Consider the following 17,952-nt stretch of genomic DNA (forward strand, 5'->3'; position numbering starts at 1 on the left):
CAGGAGCTCCCTGGTGGCCTAGAGGCTAAAGGTTCAGCACTGTCATTGCTATGGCTTGGGTTTGATCCCTATCCCAGAAACTTCTGTATGCTATGGGCGCAGCCAAAAAAATTAAATGCCAAAACTCAGGAGTTCCCCCTGTAGTATAGTGAGTCAATGATCCGGCTTGTCTCCACCATGCAGCTGATTCATTCCTTACACAGCACAGCAGGTTAAGTATCCGGCATTGCCACAGCTGTGGTGTAGGTGGTAAATTCAGCTCAGATTCGATCCCTGGCCTAGGAATTTCCACGTGCTGCAGATGTGGCCAAAACAGCAAAAATAAATAAATAAATAAATAAAAATAATTAAAATAAATAAAATGCCAAAACTCAAAATAACAAACTATAGGGCTGTACCAAATTCTAGTAGCTTGCTTTCTGCCTGAGGGTAAAGGTTTTCTACAGTAATATATATATTTTTTTGTTGTGCTTTATTTTAGGCCTGTACCTGCAGCATATGGAAGTTCCTGGGCTAGGAGTCAAACGGGAGCTGCAGTTACCAGCCTATGCCACAGTCACGGCAATGCTGGATCCAAGCCACATCTGCGACCTACATCGCACCTTGAGGAAATGTCGCATCTTTAACCCACTAAGTGAGGCAAGGTCAAAACCCGTATCCTCACAACCCTATGTCAGGTTCTTAACAAACAACCTGTTTGCTTCCCAACCAAACAAAGAGAACTCAAGTACGGTTTCTAACAATGGATTTCTTACAAATTAAAAAACGAAATAAGAAAAAAATTAAGTGCAAATAAATCAGTTTATCTCTCAGCTTAAATTCCTTTAAAGAGAAAGAATGAAACACAAGTTGAAAAATACAAATTCAGGGTTGTTCCCACTGTAGCACAGTGGATTAAAAATCCAACTGCAATGGCTCAGGTCACTGCAGAGGCATGGGTTTGACTCCCACCTGCCTGGTAGGTCAGAGCTGCAGCTCAGATTCAATCCCTGGCCCAAGAACTTCCATATGCCATGGCTGTGGCCATTAAAAAAAAAAAAAAAAAAAAAAAAAAAAAGTCAAATAATGTTATTTTATTTTATTTTTTTTGGTCTTTTTGCCATTTCTTGGGCCACTCTCGTGGCATATGGAGGCTCCCAGGCTAGGGATCTAATTGGAGCCATAGCTACCAGCCTACAACAGAGCCACAGCAACACGGGATCCGAGCTGCGTCTGCAACCTACACCACAGCTCGTGGCAATGCCGGATCCTTAACCCACTGAGCAAGGCCAGGGATCGAACCCGCAACCTCATGGTTCCTAGTCGGATTCATTAACCACTGAGCCACGAGGGGAACTTCTTAACACTGTCTTTAGCTGACAAAAAAAAAAAAAAACCTTCTAAATTTAAGAGACAAAGTGCAAGGCTCACACAGTTTTTTAAATGTCATCACTGTGGCTAGGAAAGTACCAAATTTCTCTATGGAGGAAAAACCATAATTAAAAAAGATATATCCACCCCAATATTCACTGCAGCACTATTCAAAATACCCAACACATAGAAGCAACCTAAATGTCCATCAACAGAAGAATGGATAAAGAAGATGTGGTACATATATACAATGGAATATTACTCAGCCATAAAAAAGTGAAATAATGCTATTTGCAGCAATATGGATGGAGTCAGAAACTATTATTCTAAGTGAAGTCACTCAAACAGTGAAAGACTTAAAAATGTGGAATCTAAAAAAAGATACAAATGAACTTATTTGCAGAACTAAAAGGGACTCACAGACTTTGAAAATATTATGGTTACCAAAGGGGACTGGTGTAGGGGTGAGAGGGACGGACTGGGGGTTTGGGATTGGCATATGCACAATGCGTTATGTGGAATGACTGGCCAAAAGGGACCTGTTGTATAGCACAGAGGACTCTACCCAGTAGTTTGTGATAATCTAAGTGGGAAAAGAGTTTGAAAGAGAATGAATCTGAAAGTAATTCAACAAACTGAATCACTTTGTTGTACAGGAGAAATTATCACAACCTTTTAGATTAACTATATTTCAATAAAACTTTTTAAAAAATGTAGTCACCACGACTAGAAGGTACCAAGTTTCTCTATGGAGTGATGAAAATGTTCTAAAACTGACTGTAGTAATAATGGTTCCGAAACTGTGAATATACTAAACACTACTGAATTGTATTCTTAAATGGTTGAACTGCATGATATATGAATTATATCAATAAAGCTATTACCAAAACAAAAAAGTAGCTCTGAATTTGGTAAGCAGTGCAAACAAAAGAACAATTATTTAGATATAGAGGAAGGGAAAGAGAAAGGTGAGTGACATTTTTTTCACTTTCATAATGGCTATTATGAGTGAAATAATAATTTCACTCACTGCTAAGAGAAATGTATTCATTAATTTTTATAATCTGAAGGACAATAAATTAACTCCCTTTAATGGGGGAAAACAAAGCATCTACCAAACACAACAAACCACTTCCAATAGCCTATTCCTGATGGTAACTTACCTAAGGTCACTTCACAGAGGCACTTGCCTAGCCTATTCTACATCCCAACTTATTTATCTGTCCTACATTGGGCACAAAGTAGGACAGATAATAGTAACAGTAGCAAGAGGCATATATTTATCTTAATGTCCAGTGACCCCACATTGTAGGTAGTAGTAGAGGTGTCCCCACAATAAGGCCCACTAGCCACCAGGTGTCATTTAAGGATAGTTTTATAAGTGTCAACAACAATCATCACGCTATTTCTATCACCCACAGATAGTTACTGGGTACTTAACACCCATGGACTTAACCGGAACACTGAATAGAAGACAAAGTTTGTGCTCAACCCAATAAAAAGTATTATGGAAACAGTAAACATTCACAGACTGTAAAAGAAACAAGCTATATTTTAAAATTTGTGGTAAGAAAAACATCAGTAGGAAATACATTAAAAATATTTAAAGTGGAGTGACTCAATGCTAACGAACCTGACCAGCATTCATGACGACAAGGGTTTGTTCCCTGGCCTCGAACAGGGGGTTTAAGGATCCGGCATTGCTGTGAGCTGTGGTGTAGGTCACAGATGAGGCTCGGATTCCACACTGCTGTGGCAGTGGCACAGGCCAGCAGCTGCAGCTCTGATTCGACCCCTAGCCTGGAAAACTGCACGTAGTGTGGGTGCGGCCCTAAGAAGACTAAAGACAAAAAGATCAAAAAAAAAAAAAATTAAAGTGGTTGCTTCTAGGTGGTAGTACTGGGAATAATTTATAAAAATTTTCTATGCCTTCTGAACACTATAGGGCAAACAAATTAACTTTTTAATTTCTTTAGAGCTTTACTTTAAAAGTTTCAGTTTTCCAGCAAGATGTGGGGATGAAATATTCTGGATGACATTCTACTAGTTAACGGAGATTTGAAATTATGAAATACATGGATCATCAAATTTCAAAGAACCAAAAAAACCATACTGAAAAGAAACAAACCTTTTTTTGCCTTTTTAGGGCCACACCCACAAGATATGGAGGTTCCCAGGCTAGGGGTCCAAACGGAGCTGCAGCCGCCAGCCTATACCACAGCAACACTGGATCCAAGCAGTGTCTGCAACCTAACCACAGCTCACAGCAATGCCAGATCCTTAACCCACTGAGTGAGGCCAGGGGCCGAACCTGAGTTCTCATCAATGTTAGGTTCGGTAACCGCTAAGCCATGATGGGAACTCCTAAACTTTTTTATATGTACCAGAAGACATTTCATAGACTCTTACAAGTTTCAGTGTCATCATAATGTACATAAACCACAACAATACAGGGAGACTTTTAAAACCAGAAGCAAGATTCTTGGCAGCTTCAATCTTCCCACAGAGGCACAGAAGAGAAATGAGTTTTTTTTAATCTCTGTTGAGAAAGAAGTAGAATCTAAGAATCCAGCACTGAGTGCTGGGAATATGCCCATAGACAGGCACAGGAAATTAGTGTTTTCATCTGTGTTCCTAATATTTACTGATATTGTTGAACATCAGCTCTGAGAAGCAGCACTGGTTTTGAGACGTAAATGGCTTGGGAGAGGCTCTAATTTAAGAAATAATTTTCCAAACAAGCTAACATCGGGAATATTTTAAAGAAGTTCCACCAAATTTAAATGGATTCTTGGAGTTTCCTGGTGGCTCAATGGGTTAAGGATCTAGCATTGTCACTACTGTGGATCAGGTTCGATTTTTTTTTTTTTTTTTTTTTTTTTTTGTCTTTTTGCTATTTCTTTGGGCCGCTCCCACGGCACATGGAGGTTCCCAGGTTAGGGGTCCAATCGGAGCTGCAGCCACCGGCCTACGCCAGAGCCACAGCAACGCGGGATCCGAGCCGCATCTGCAACCTACACCACAGCTCACGGCAACGCCAGATCGTCAACCCACTGAGCAAGGGCAGGGACCGAACCCGCAACCTCATGGTTCCTAGTCGGATTCGTTAACCACTGCGCCACGATGGGAACTCCCCAGGTTCGATTCTTGACCCAGGAACTTCTGCATGACCTGAGCATGGCCCCTTAAACAGCTTTTTTTTTTAAGCCTCAACAAAAGACAACCCACAGAATGGGAAAAGGCATTTGCAAATCACCTAATAAGGGCCTTGTATCTAGAACATATAAATAACTCTACAACTCAATAATAAAAAAACAAAAACCCTCATTAGAAAGTGAGCAAAAGAGGAGTTCCCGTCGTGGCGCAGTGGTTAACGAATCCGACTAGGAACCATGAGGTTGCGGGTTCGGTCCCTGCCCTTGCTCAGTGGGTTAAGGATCCGGCGTTGCCGTGAGCTGTGGTGTAGGTTGCAGACGCGGCTCGGATCCTGCGTTGCTGTGCCTCTGGCGTAGGCCGGGGGCTACAGCTCCGATTCAACCCCTAGCCTGGGAACCTCCATATGCCGCGGGAGTGGCCCAAGAAATAGCAACAACAACAAAAGACCAAAAAAAAAAAAAAAAAAAAAAAAAAAATAGAAAGTGAGCAAAAGAATGTGAATAGGTGGTACTGGTATCAAAACAGACAGACAGACCAATGGAACAGAATAGAGAACCCGGAAATAAACCCTGACACCTATGGTCAATTAATCTTTGACAAGGGAGGCAAGAACATAAAATGGGAAAAAGAAAGTCTATTCAGCAAGCATTGCGGGGAAACCTGGACAGCTGCATGCAAAGCAATGAAACTAGAACACACCCTCACACCATGCACAAAAATAAACTCAAAACGGCTGAAAGACTTAAATATACGACAGGACACCATCAAACTCCTAGAAGAAAACATAGGCAAAACACTCTCTGACATCAACATCATGAATATTTGCTCAGGTCAGTCTCCCAAAGCAATAGAAATTAGAGCAAAAATAAACCCATGGGACCTCATCAAGCTGAAGAGCTTTTGCACAGCAAAGGAAACCAAAAAGAAAACAAAAAGACAACTTTCAGAATGGGAGAAAATAGTTTCAAATGATGCAACCGACAAGGGCTTAATCTCTAGAATATATAAACAACTTATACAACCCAATAGCAAAAAAGCCAATCAATCAATGGAAAAATGGGCAAAAGACCTGAATAGACTGTTCTCCAATCAAGATATACAGATGGCCAGAAAACACATGAGAAAATGCTCAACATTGCTGATTATAAGAGAAATGCAAATCAAAACTACCATGAGATATCACCTCACACCAGTCAGAATGGCCATCATTAATAAATCCACAAATAACAAGGGCTGGAGGGGCTGTGGAGAAAAGGGAACCCTCCTACACTGTTGGTGGGAATGGAAACTGGTACAGCCACTATGGAGAACAGTTTGGAGATACCTTAGAAATCTATACATAGAACTTCCACATGACCCCGCAATCCCACTCTTGGGCATCTATCCGGACAAAACTCTACTTAAAAGAGACACGTGCACCCGCATGTTCATTGCAGCACTATTCACAATAGCCAAGACATGGAAACAATCCAAATGTCCATCGACAGATGATTGGATTCGGAAGATGTGGTATATATACACAATGGAATACTACTCAGCCATAAAAAAAGGATGACATAATGCCATTTGCAGCAACATGGATGGAGCTAGAGAATCTCATCCTGAGTGAAATGAGCCACAAAGACAAAGACAAATACCATATGATATCACTTATAACTGGAATCTAATATCCAGCACAAATGAACATCTCCTTAGAAAAGAAAATCATGGACTTGGAGAAGAGACTTGTGGCTGCCTGATGGGAGGGGGAGGGAGTGGGAGGGATCGGGAGCTGGGGCTTATCAGACACAACTTAGAATAGATTTACAAGGAGATCCTGCTGAATAGCATTGAGAACTTTGTCTAGATACTCATGTTGCAACAGAAGAAAGGCTGGGGGAAAAATGTAATTGTAATGTATACATGTAAGGATAACCTGACCCCCTTGCTGTACAGTGGGAAAATAAAAAAAATAAAATAAAATAAAATAAATAAATAAATAAAAAAGAATGTGAATAGTCAGAGTTCCCGTTGTGGCTTAGTGGTTAACGAATCCGACTAGGAACCATGAGGTTGTGGGTGCGATCCCTGCCCTTGCTCAGTGGGTTAAGAATCTGGCGTTCCCGTGAGCTGTGGTATAGGTTGCAACGTGGCTCATATCCCAGCATTGCTGTGGCTGTGGTGTAGGCCAGCGGTGACAGCTCCGATCAGACCCCTAGCCTGGGAACCGCCATATGCCACAGGCGCAGCCCTAAAAAGACCAAAAAAAAAAAAAAAAAAAAAAAAAGGCAAATAAATAATGGAAATAAGTATAAGTTTTAACATATTTTTAAATGTTGAACTGAATTATTATAACTGCTAAAAATGTGCACAGGAGTTCCCATCGAGGCACAGCAGAAATGAATCCAACTAAGAACCATGGGGTTGCGGGTTCAATCCCTGACCTCACTCAGTGGATTAAGGATCCGGCATTCCCATGAGAAGTAGTATAGGTCGCAGACAGGGCTCAGATCCCGAATTGCTGTGGCATTGGTATAGGCCAGCAGCTGTAGCTCTGATTTGACCCCTAGCCTGAGAACCTACACATGCTTCACCTGAGGCCCTAAAAAGCAAAAAAAAAAAAAAAAAAAAAAAAAGCAAGCACAAAACTGAAAAAATGCATTTGTCCAAATTTACAATTATAAATGCTCACAAGAGGAAAAAAATGCATAAGAAATCATAAGTTTCCACTAAAATAGATATAAATGCTTCTATTAAAGGAAAAGTAGAAAGTTCAAGTAACTATAGCACACATTCTTAACTCAAACTTTTTTTAAAATTTTTTTTCATTTTTGGCTGCCCCGAGGCATATGGAGTTCCCAGTTCTGAGCCGCAGTCACAACCCTACCCACAGCTGTGGCAACACCAGAACCTTAACCCACTGTGCCGGGCCGAGGATAGAACCTGAGTCCCAGCACTCTCAAGACACCGCCAATTCCACTGTGCCACAGAGGGAACTCATTAACTTTTACACTAATAAAATGTAGAACTCCTTGAAGAGATCAATAATTAAAAGCAATGGTTTTTTTGTTACTACAGTGCCACTTCAGTTCAAATGCTGTAGGAAGAAGACCTGATAAATTTGTTATTGTTTTTTTTGTCTTTTTGCCTTTTCTAGGGCCGCTTCCCGCGGCATATGGAGGTTCCCAGGCTAGGGGTAGAATTGGAACTGTAGCTGCCGGCCTACGCCAGAGCCACAGCAACGTGAGATCCAAGTTGCGTCTGCAACCTACACCACAGCTCACGGCAATGCCGGATCCTTAACCCACTGAGCAAGGGCAGGGATCGAACCCGCAACCTCATGGTTCCTAGTCAGATTCATTAACCACTGCGCAAGGATGAGGACTCCGAAGACCTGACAAATTTGAATCAGTAAGATGAAAGACATCTAAGAGCAAAGAGATGGGGAAACAGGTAACAAGTTAAACTGCAGCGAGAGAAGGAGCTAGAGTGCAAGAGACAGAAGAGATGGAGTAAGGAATGAAAAAAGGGAAAAGTGAGGAGGGTAGGGGAAGGAAGCTAAAGGTAGAAGACCAGAATGAAAACATCTTGGCAAACCCAGGCAGCTTCATAAGGGGAAGAGAAAGCCCAATGGCAACTGAATATTAACGTCCTAATTTTCATTCTTCCCCTTCTCGTATCTTCATTATATTACCATTACATGAAATTATACTCTACAAACAGCTTACCAATACATGGTAGCAATTTAATAACTCAGTAAGCTCTCACAGTCAGAGTTATAGTACCATATGAGCTGCAATCATGAATTTCCCAAGATACAAATTAATCCAGGAAATTATCCAATTTAAAAGAAAAACAGCTTTGGGAATCATCAAATTTCAAGTCTGAAAACAAAGTTAACACCAATACAACAAGCACTCATACAAAATACATATGATAAAAATCACATGTATAAGAGCTCCCATCGTGACAGAGTGGAAACAAATCCAACTAGGAACCATGAGGTTGCACGTTCAATCCCTGGCCTCACTCACTGGGTTAAGGATCCAGTGCTGCCATGAGCTGTGGTGTAGATCAAAATGTGGCTCGGATCTGGCATGGCTGTGGCGTAGGCCAGCAGCTACAGCTCCAATTAGACCCCTAGCCTGGGAATCTCCATATGCCTCAGGTGCGGCCATAGAAAAAACAAAAATAAATAAATAAATAAATAAAATAAAATGAAATAATCCTAAGTAACTGTTTTGTTCGCCTCCTTATAAATACATTTGAAACGTGGATAAAATGGATGATCTTTTAGGAAAGTATTAATTATCGAAACTGACAATATCTTGGAGTTCCCTAATGGCTCAGCTGAGTTAAGGATCCAGTGTTGTCACTGTTATGGTGTGAGTTTGATCCCTAGCCTGGGAACTTATGCATACCACAGGCATGGCCAAAAAAAAAAAAAAGGAAAAAACACAGGAGTTCCTGTTGTGGCTAACTTTTTAAAAAATGGACAATGATCTCATTTAAAAAACTACAGAAAATTTTCATATTATAAATATAGATTTAAAATCCCCTCAAAGTAAAAAATGCAAATTTAGTAGTACATTATAAAAATATACCATGTCCAAATAGGATTTAATGAATACAATATAGTTTAATATTAGGAATCTGTTGATATAATTCACCATATATTAATAATTCTAAGAAGAAAAATCAGATAGCCAGCTGCCTGATGTGAGATTAAAAACAATAACAAGAAGTTCCCATTGTGGCTCAGTGGGTTAAAGAACCTGACTAGAATCCATGAGGATGTAGGTTCCATTCCTGGCCTCACTCAGTGGATTAAGGATTTGGTGTTGCTGCAAGCTTTGGCGTACATCACAAATGTGGCTCAGATCTGGCTTAGCTGTGGCTGTGGCGTGCACCTGCAGCTGCAGTTTCGATTCAACCCCCAGCCTGAGAACTTTCATATGCCACAGGTTTGGCTTTAAAAAGGAAAAAAAAAAAAACAACACCAAACCAGTAACAATAACAACAAAAATCATCTCTCAATACTAAAGCCAGAGAATACTAATGGGGGAACTATACAAAGATCTCACCAAGCACAAGAACCAGACAAGGATGTCAAATGTCCATTATCACAACTGCTTAACATTATTATTTAACATTAGATGAAAGAAGTAAAAGGTATAAAAAGTCAGAAAAGACACTTTCCCAGGGAAATCCAAAAACTGAAAAAATAGAATACAATAAGATGTTTCTGGGTACAAAATTAATATTCTGAAACAGCCTTCATATATACAATGACCAGATAAGAAACAAAATGGAGGAGTTCCCGTCGTGGCGCAGTGGTTAACGAATCCAACTAGGAACCATGAAGTTTCGGGTTCGATCCCTGGCCTTGCTCAGTGGGTTAAGGATCCAGCGTTGCCATGAGCTATGGTGCAGGTCACAGACGTGGCTCGGATCCCACATTGCTGTGGCTCTGGCGTAGGCCAGTTGCTACAGCTCTGATTAGACCCCTAGCCTGGGAACCTCCATATGCCTCGGGAGGAACTCAAGAAAAAGCAAAAAGACAGAAAATAAATAAATAAATAAATAAAGTTCATATGGAAGTAACAATTCACAACAGCCAAGAAAATCCCAATAACATCAGATATTAAAATATTTACCACAAGATACACTTAAAGCTGTGCTGTAATGACGCATAAATAGATCATTGAAATAGAACAGAAACGCTTAAAAATACCCCAAGTGTGAACATTTAAAGTGCCATTTAAAATCTGTGGAGTTCCCACTGTGGTTTAGCAGGTTAAGAAACCCGACATAAGTGTCTATGAGGATGTGAGTTCAATACCTGGCCTTACTCAGTAGGCTCAGGATCTGGCGTTGCCACAAGCTGTGGCATAGGTCACAGGTATGGCTTGGATCCGGCGTGGCTGTGGCTGTGGTGTCAGCTGCAGCTCCTATTCAACCCCTAGCCCAGAACTTCCACAGACCACAGGTACATCCCTAAAAAGAAAAAAGGAATTAAAAATAAATAAATAAATATAAAATCTGTTAAGTGATGGGAGTAGCCACTTAGAAAAAAGTAAAGCTGAACAATCACAGGTATAGTAATAGTACACACCTGCCCAAATACATAAATCCTATTTTCATTCTATTCAGAAAGCTAATGGACTAACTTTCAGACTTAAAATCCAACAAAATGCTTTCCTTATGAAAACTACTGAAAACAAAGGTTATTTTTAAAGTCAAGTCGTGGTACTGTATAGGTTTCTCACTAATTTCTCTTGCAAACGAGGTTTTAGCAAAAACAACTAGTGAATCAATGCAAAGTTCATTTCACACAGTTTAACAAAAAGTGGTTACAGTTAGATGCCAGTTAAAATTTAAAAAGCAAAATGAGCCAGAAAGACAAATACCATATGACATCACTTATAACTGGAATCTAATATCCAGCACAAATGAACATCTCCTCAGAAAAGAAAATCAATCATGGACTTGGAGAAGAGACTTGTGGTTGCCTGATGGGAGGGGGAGGGAGTGGGAGGGATCGGGAGCTTGGGCTTATCAGTCACAACGTAAATAGATTTACAAGGAGATCCCGCTGAATAGCATTGAGAACTATGTCTAGATACTCATGTTGCAACAGAAGAAATGGTGGGGGAAAAACTGTAATTGTAATGTATACATGTAAGGATAACCTGACCCCCTTGCTGTACAGTGGGAAAATAAAATTAAAAAAAAAAAAAAAAAGACAAAAAATAAAATAAAATAAATAAATAAACTTAAGAATCCAATTTAAAAAAAAAAAAAAAATTTAAAAAGCAACAAGTGGTATATAAAAAGACATTACAGTACTGTCAGGACAAATTATTGACACAATTTCATTAGAACTTCACTTAAGAACTATAGCCAATTCCAAAATGGATCAAGAAAAATCAAAGTAAGGGTTTTTCTGGGCTCTACGCTCCTTTTAATCCCCCAAGCATTTAGCACAATGTCTAATCTTTAGCAGAGGTAGCCCTTTCATATCTTCTTGCCCTCTCAAACTTTGTGAAAATTACAGTAATTCTAAAAGCTAACTAATACTTAATGTGGAAATAAAACTAGACAAAAAAATAACATTTAAATTAAACAATTATCTCCTGTAGTTACCAATAAATAGTCTGATATCATAAGGCCTATGAAACCAATATAATATAAGAACAGGAAAGTACTGACTAGTTAAAAGTCAGAATAGTAAAGAGTTCCTGCTGTGGCAGCAGGTTAAGGATCTGGCACAGTCCGGCTGGAGCAGCTTGGCTCAGGTCACTGCTGAGGTACGGGTTCGATCCTTGGCCGTATGTAGTGGGTTAAGAATCCAGCATTGCTACGGCTGTGGCTCAGATTCAATCCCTGACCCAGGAACTTCCATATGCCTTGGGTGTGGCCAAAAAAAAAAGTTAGACTAGGGAGTCATGACATAAAGCATTAGCCAACTTAAAAATTCAAGTCAGGGGTGTTCCTGTCGTGGCTCAGTGGTAACGAAGCGGACCAGCATTAATGAGGATTCGGGTTCAATCCCTGGTGCTGCTCAGTGGGTTAAGGATCCGGCGTTGCCATGAGCTGTGGCGTAGGTCGCAGATGAGGCTCAGATCCCACATTGCTGTGGCTGTGGTATAGGTTAGCAGTTACAGTTCCAATTGACCCCTAGCCTAGGAACTGCCATATGCAGCAGGTGCAGCCCAAAGAAGACAAAAAAAAAATAACAACATAAAAATTCCAGTCAGCATCTTAACCAATTCATTAAAATTCACTTAACATATTTTCTTCAATGTAATTTATGGTTTAGCAAGTAAGAAAGAATACAATGTCCTAAGAAGAAATCAGCTACAGACCTATCCAATTTAATTTTTTAAAATTGTGAATAAGCATTAACTGGGAGAAATATTTCAAGAAACTGTTCAACCAAAAATATCATCTTCTTATAACACTTATTACAAGCCTTAGTAGGCTTTTCCTAGGTTATAAGGCCTTTACACTTATTAATATTATTGGAGTTACCACTGTGGCACAATGGGATCAGTGGCATCTTGGGAGCAATGGGGCGCAGGTTTGAGTCCCCGACCCAGCATAGTGGGTTAAGGATCCAGTGTTGCTACAGTGTAGTTTAGGTCACAACTATAACTTGGATCTGATCCCTGGCCCAGAACTACATAGGCCATGGGGTGGCCAAAAAAAAATGGAAAAAAATATATTGATGTCAATAAACATGAAACAACAACAAATAAAAAGGAATACATTAAGACTCACAAAAAAAAAAAAAAATCATCTCCCAACTCTTCCAAAGTCACAACTTATGCCAGAAATACAAGAGAGAAAAGAGCACTACAAATAGTTAAAAACTTGGGTTCTAGTCTCACTTATTTCATCAATTTGGGATGGTTTGGAGCCAATCAAAATCTTTGAAAGAAAGAAGGGAGGGGGAAAAAAAAAACCCAGGGCTTCTGTAAAAAGAGAGGCCTGGAATAAACAATCTCTTGACAATCTTTTCAAAAGGTCTAAATGTACTCTTCTATAGCTATGTACTTCAATAGTTTTTACAGTCAAACATGTAAGAAGATAGCAATACTTTATATTCTTAGTTACAAGGGCAAACACATATAATCACTTGTTGAGTCTATGACTCAGTAAATATACATAGTCCACACCAATGTTTTTCTGAAGAAGAAAATGCTTACTATTTGACACTAATAACATTATTTCACTCTACATGTAGCCAATACAAGATAACCAGTTAACTTAAAATAAAAAGAAGCTAACTATCACACCAGAGACTATTAATCTGACCTGAGAGAAATAATTACAAACATAATTTTCTGTCCTTCCAGCAGTGGATTTCATCATTCTGACCATTTCAAAATGTCATGTGGAATTTAAATAAATTCTTTCCATAAAGACAAGAGCCCTGCTCATCAAATTTGAGAAATCATACCTTCAAGGGAACACATGAAATAACCAGGGAACAAAAAATATAAAGATGGAATTACCGTTGTGGCACAGTGGAAACAAATCTGACTAGTATACATGAGGATGTGGATTCGATCCCTGGCCTTGCTCAGTGGGTTGGGGATCTGGTGTTGCCCGTGAACTGTGGTGTAGGTTGCAGACACAGCTCGAATCCCATGTTGCTGTGGCTACGGTATAGGCTGGCAGCCGTAGCTCTGATTCAACCCCTAGCCTGGGAACCTCCATATGCCATTGGTTCAGCTTTACATATATATAAAGATGGCACTGCTTGACAGTGTATCAAAGATTTGAGGGGAGAAGGCAAGGTTGTTAAGTAATTTGACAGGCAAATAAAATACTTCTATATACATATAAGTACCAGAATAGGTGCTTTTATTTAAAGTTGTATCAATTCTTTAAGAGATTACTCCTTTTTTTAAATTATTCGAAAACATAAAATGGAAAGAGACAAACACAGCTTTGCCATTTGTAGTTTACACAGGATTTATGTATTGTCTTATCTTCCCCACTAGGTTTTAAGCACTATGACTACAAGAACCACTTGCTGTGTTCACCTGAACCAAGCATACTGACTGTAAATAGTGCTCAGTAAATACCTACTGAATGAATGTTGCTGAATTTCCAAGTTATTATATAAGGTTAGCATATACTGATACCTAAATTTGACAAGGGGAGAAAAAAAGGAAAATAAAAAATGAACCTCATGTATTTGTATACATGTATACTTATATACAGATACTAAATTCTAATTTAAAGAGTAGTAAGGAGTTCCCACCATGGCTCAGCAGTAACAAACCCAACCAGTATTCATGAGGACACGGGTTCAATCCTCAACCCCCCTTTTTATTTAGTACAGGATTTTTTTTAAAACACACAAAATTATAAATCTGTTAGAGTTCCCTAGTAACACAGTAGGTTAAGGATCCAGGACTGCCACTACTGTGGACTAGGGTCACTGCTGTGGCACAGGTTCAATCCCAGGTGCAGCCAGGAAGAAAGAAAAAAAAAAAAAAAACCTGTGTTATTATCTTTCCAAGTCTGGCTTATTTCACTTACCATAATGCCCTATGGGTTCATCTACATTGTATATAAAGTTGCAATTTGTAACAACATTTAAAGGGGGTAGGACTGAATCATACAGGAGCAGAGTCTTTTATATGATACTGAAGTTAAGTCACTATCAGTTCAAGCTAGACTGTTAGAAATGTAAGGTGTTAAATGTAATCCCCAAGAGAAATGAAAACATATATCCACAAAGTGGAAGCAACCCAAATGTCCATTAACTGTTGAATGGATAAATAAAATATAAAATATCCATGCTATGGAATATTATTTGGCAATAAAAAAACCAATGGCATGGTTGAACACAAAACATGCTAAAGAAGGAGTTCCTGCCATGGCACAGCAGAAACAAATCCAACTAGGAAACATGAAGTTGCCGGTTTGATCCCTGGCCTTGCTCAGTGGGTTAACAATCTGGCGTTGCCCTGAGCTGTGTGGTGTAGGTCGCGGACGCAGCTCGGATCCCGATTTGCTGTGGCTCTAGCGTAGGCCAGCGGCTACGGCTCCAATTGGACCCCTAGCCTGGGAACCTCCATATGCCACAGGTGCAGCCCTAAAAAGGCAAAAAGACAGAAAAGTCAGAGCTCAGGTGGCTTTACTGGTGAAATCTACCAAACAACTAAAGAAAAATATCGATACAAGACAAACTCTTCCAAAATATTAAAGAGGAAGGAATAATTTCCAACTCATTCTATAAAACAGATTATCTTGATACCAAAACAAAGACATTACGAGAGAAAACTACAAAACAATAACCCTCATAACATCAATATAAAAATTCTTAAAATTTTAGCAACTTAAACCCAACAATATATAAAAAGGATAATATATAGTGACAAAGTGGGGTTTTTCCCAGGAATGCAAGATTGGTTGAATTTTAAAAATTAATCAGTGCAATTCACCACATTAACAAACTAAAAGAGAAAAACCGTTAAGATTATCTCAAGAAACACAGAACATTCAACAAAATTCAACATCCATTTCTGAAAGACAGAGTAACTAAGAATAGAAGGGGATTTCCCCAATTTGATAAAGGGCATTTATAAAAAATGAAAATAAAAAAAAAACCTACAGTCTACATCATACCCAACAGTGAACGACTTTCCCCTTAAATTCAGGAATAAGGCAAGAAAAAGAATTAAATGACATCTAGACTGGAAAGAACATATAAAACCTGTCCTTATTCAGAGATAACATGGTCGGTAGGAAATCTAGTAGAATCTACAAAAGAATAATACAAGTAATACACAAGTTTAGCAAGCTGAGAAAACATAAGATCAACATTAACTGTATATCTACCAATGAACAATCAGAAACTGAAATTTTTAAAAACACCATTTATTTATTTACTTATTTTTGTTTTTTTACGATCACACCTGTGGCATATGGAAGTTCCCAGGCTAGGGACTGAATTGGAGCTGTAGCTGCTGGCCTACACCACAGCCACAGCCAAGCCAGATCCAAACCCCATCTGTGACATACACCACAGCTCACAGCAATGCTGGATCCTTAACCCACTGAGCAAGGCCAGGGATCAAACCCGCATCCTCATGAATCAGAACCTCAGTCAGGTTCATCACCGATAAGCCACAACAGGAACTCCTAAAAATCACCATTTACAATACTCAAAATCATGAAACACTTTGGGATGTTATCTGCAAAAAAATGTTTAAGACCTGTACAATGAAAATTACAAAAGATTACTGAGAAAATTTAAGAAGATTGTCTTAGTCGATTCAAGCTGCTATAACAAAATACAATAGACTAGGTGGCTTATAAAAAACAAAAATGTATTTTTCACAGTTCTGGAAGCTGAGACATTCATGATCAAGGCACTAGCAGATTTGCTGTCTGGTGACAGCCTACTTCCTGATTTACTGACAGCTGTCTTTTTGCTACAACCTCATATGGCCATGGGAAAGGGGAAAAGGCCACTTTTACAAGGCCTCTTTTCCATTGTGGCTCAGAGGGTTAAGAACCTGACTAGTATCCATGAAGATGCAGGTCTGATCCCTGGCCTTGCTTAGTGGGTTAAGGATCCCCGGTGTTGCTGTAGCTACGGTATAGGTCGCAGACGAGGCTCAGGTCTGGCATTGCTGTGGCTGTGTCGTAGGATGGCGCCTGCAACTCCAATTCGACCCTTAGCCTGGGAACCTCCATATGCCATGGGTGCCGCCCTAAAAAGACAAAATAAATAAATACGTTAATATAATTAGGGCAATGATCCCATTCCTAAAGGTCCCTGCTTATGACTTAATTACCTTTAAAAAGTCCAACCTCCAAATACCATCTCAATGAGGGTTAAGTTTCAACATCAATTTCAGAATACACAAAGCCAGTCCATAGCAAACACCTAAATAAATGGAGAGATACACCAAACTCATAGGTTCTAACACTCAATACTGTTAAGATGTTGATTAACCCCAAAATGAGCTGTAGATTAAATACAATCCCAACAAAACAGTAGCAGGCTTTTTGGATATCTTGACAAACTAATTCTAAAATTTACACAAAAAAGTAAGACCTAGACAGTCATAAAGAAACATTGAGAAACTGCCTGATTTCAAAATTTATAAACTATAGTTATCAAGATAGTGTTACTGGCATAAACACAGGCAAATCGATCAAAAGAATAGAAGAGTCCAAAAACAAATCCACATATATACATGCAAAATATGTTTAAGGTACAAAAGCAATTCAATAGAGAAAAGGTAATCATCTTTTCAACAAAAGGTGCTGGAACAAATGGATAGCGATATTAAAAAAAAAAAAAAAAAAAGAGTTCCCATCATGGCTCAGTGGTTAACGAATCTGACTAGGAACCATGAGGTTGCGAGTTCGATCCCTGGCCTTGCTCAGTGGGTTAAGGATCCGGCATTGCCGTGAGCTATGGTGCAGGTTGCAGACATGGCTCAGATCCTGCATTGCTGTGAGCCAGCAGCTACAGCTCCAATTCAACCCCTAGCCTAGGAACCTCCATATGCCGTGGGAGCGGCCCAAGAAATGGCAAAAAGACAAAAAAAAAAAAAAAAAAAAATTAACTAAAAACAGACCACAGACTCTTTAAAATCTGTAACTATAAAACTTCTAGAAGAAAGAACACAGGAGAAAATCTTTCTGATCTGAGGTTAGGTAACAATTTCTTAGATGTAACACCAAAGCACAAATACTGAATGAAAAGAAGATTTCATCAAAATTGAAAACTTCTCTTCAAAAGACACTGTTAAGAGTATGATGAACCCAAACAAATTAAATTTAAAATGTCTGTTTACAAGCAGAAAGAGAGACTGAAAACAAAATGTGCAGTGATTAAAAAAGGGGTCAGAGTTCCCTTGTGGCACAGTAGTTTAAGGATCTGGCATCACAGCAGCTAGGGTTGCTGTCCGGCACACATTCAATCCCTGG

At 39.3% G+C, this 17,952-nt stretch overlaps 1 protein-coding gene and 1 long non-coding RNA gene across 11 annotated transcripts in view; one reads left to right on the plus strand and one right to left on the minus strand.

Moving 5' to 3' along the window:
• Positions 1–17,952, minus strand: part of UBAP1 (ubiquitin associated protein 1) — a 74,330-nt gene that overhangs the window by 39,402 nt on the left and 16,976 nt on the right. Inside the window, exons 2-3 of one of the 10 annotated variants that reach the window (XM_084978883.1) lie at positions 14,086–14,141; positions 10,328–10,482 (exon numbers count right to left, since the gene is read on the minus strand). The gene's annotated coding sequence lies outside the window, so the exon portion shown is untranslated. 10 annotated transcript variants of the gene reach the window in all.
• Positions 7,293–13,703, plus strand: LOC146399451 (uncharacterized). Its single transcript, XR_014817802.1, has 2 exons — positions 7,293–7,666; positions 10,087–13,703. It is a non-coding gene; the product is annotated as an uncharacterized LOC146399451 (long non-coding RNA).

This window comes from Sus scrofa, chromosome 10, assembly GCF_054392235.1.
Source record: "Sus scrofa isolate SSC_HxYL_T2T_F1_AM1 chromosome 10, Sscrofa_HxYL_maternal_Yorkshire_Landrace_v2.0, whole genome shotgun sequence".
In the NCBI taxonomy this organism is placed as follows: Eukaryota; Metazoa; Chordata; class Mammalia; order Artiodactyla; family Suidae; genus Sus; species Sus scrofa.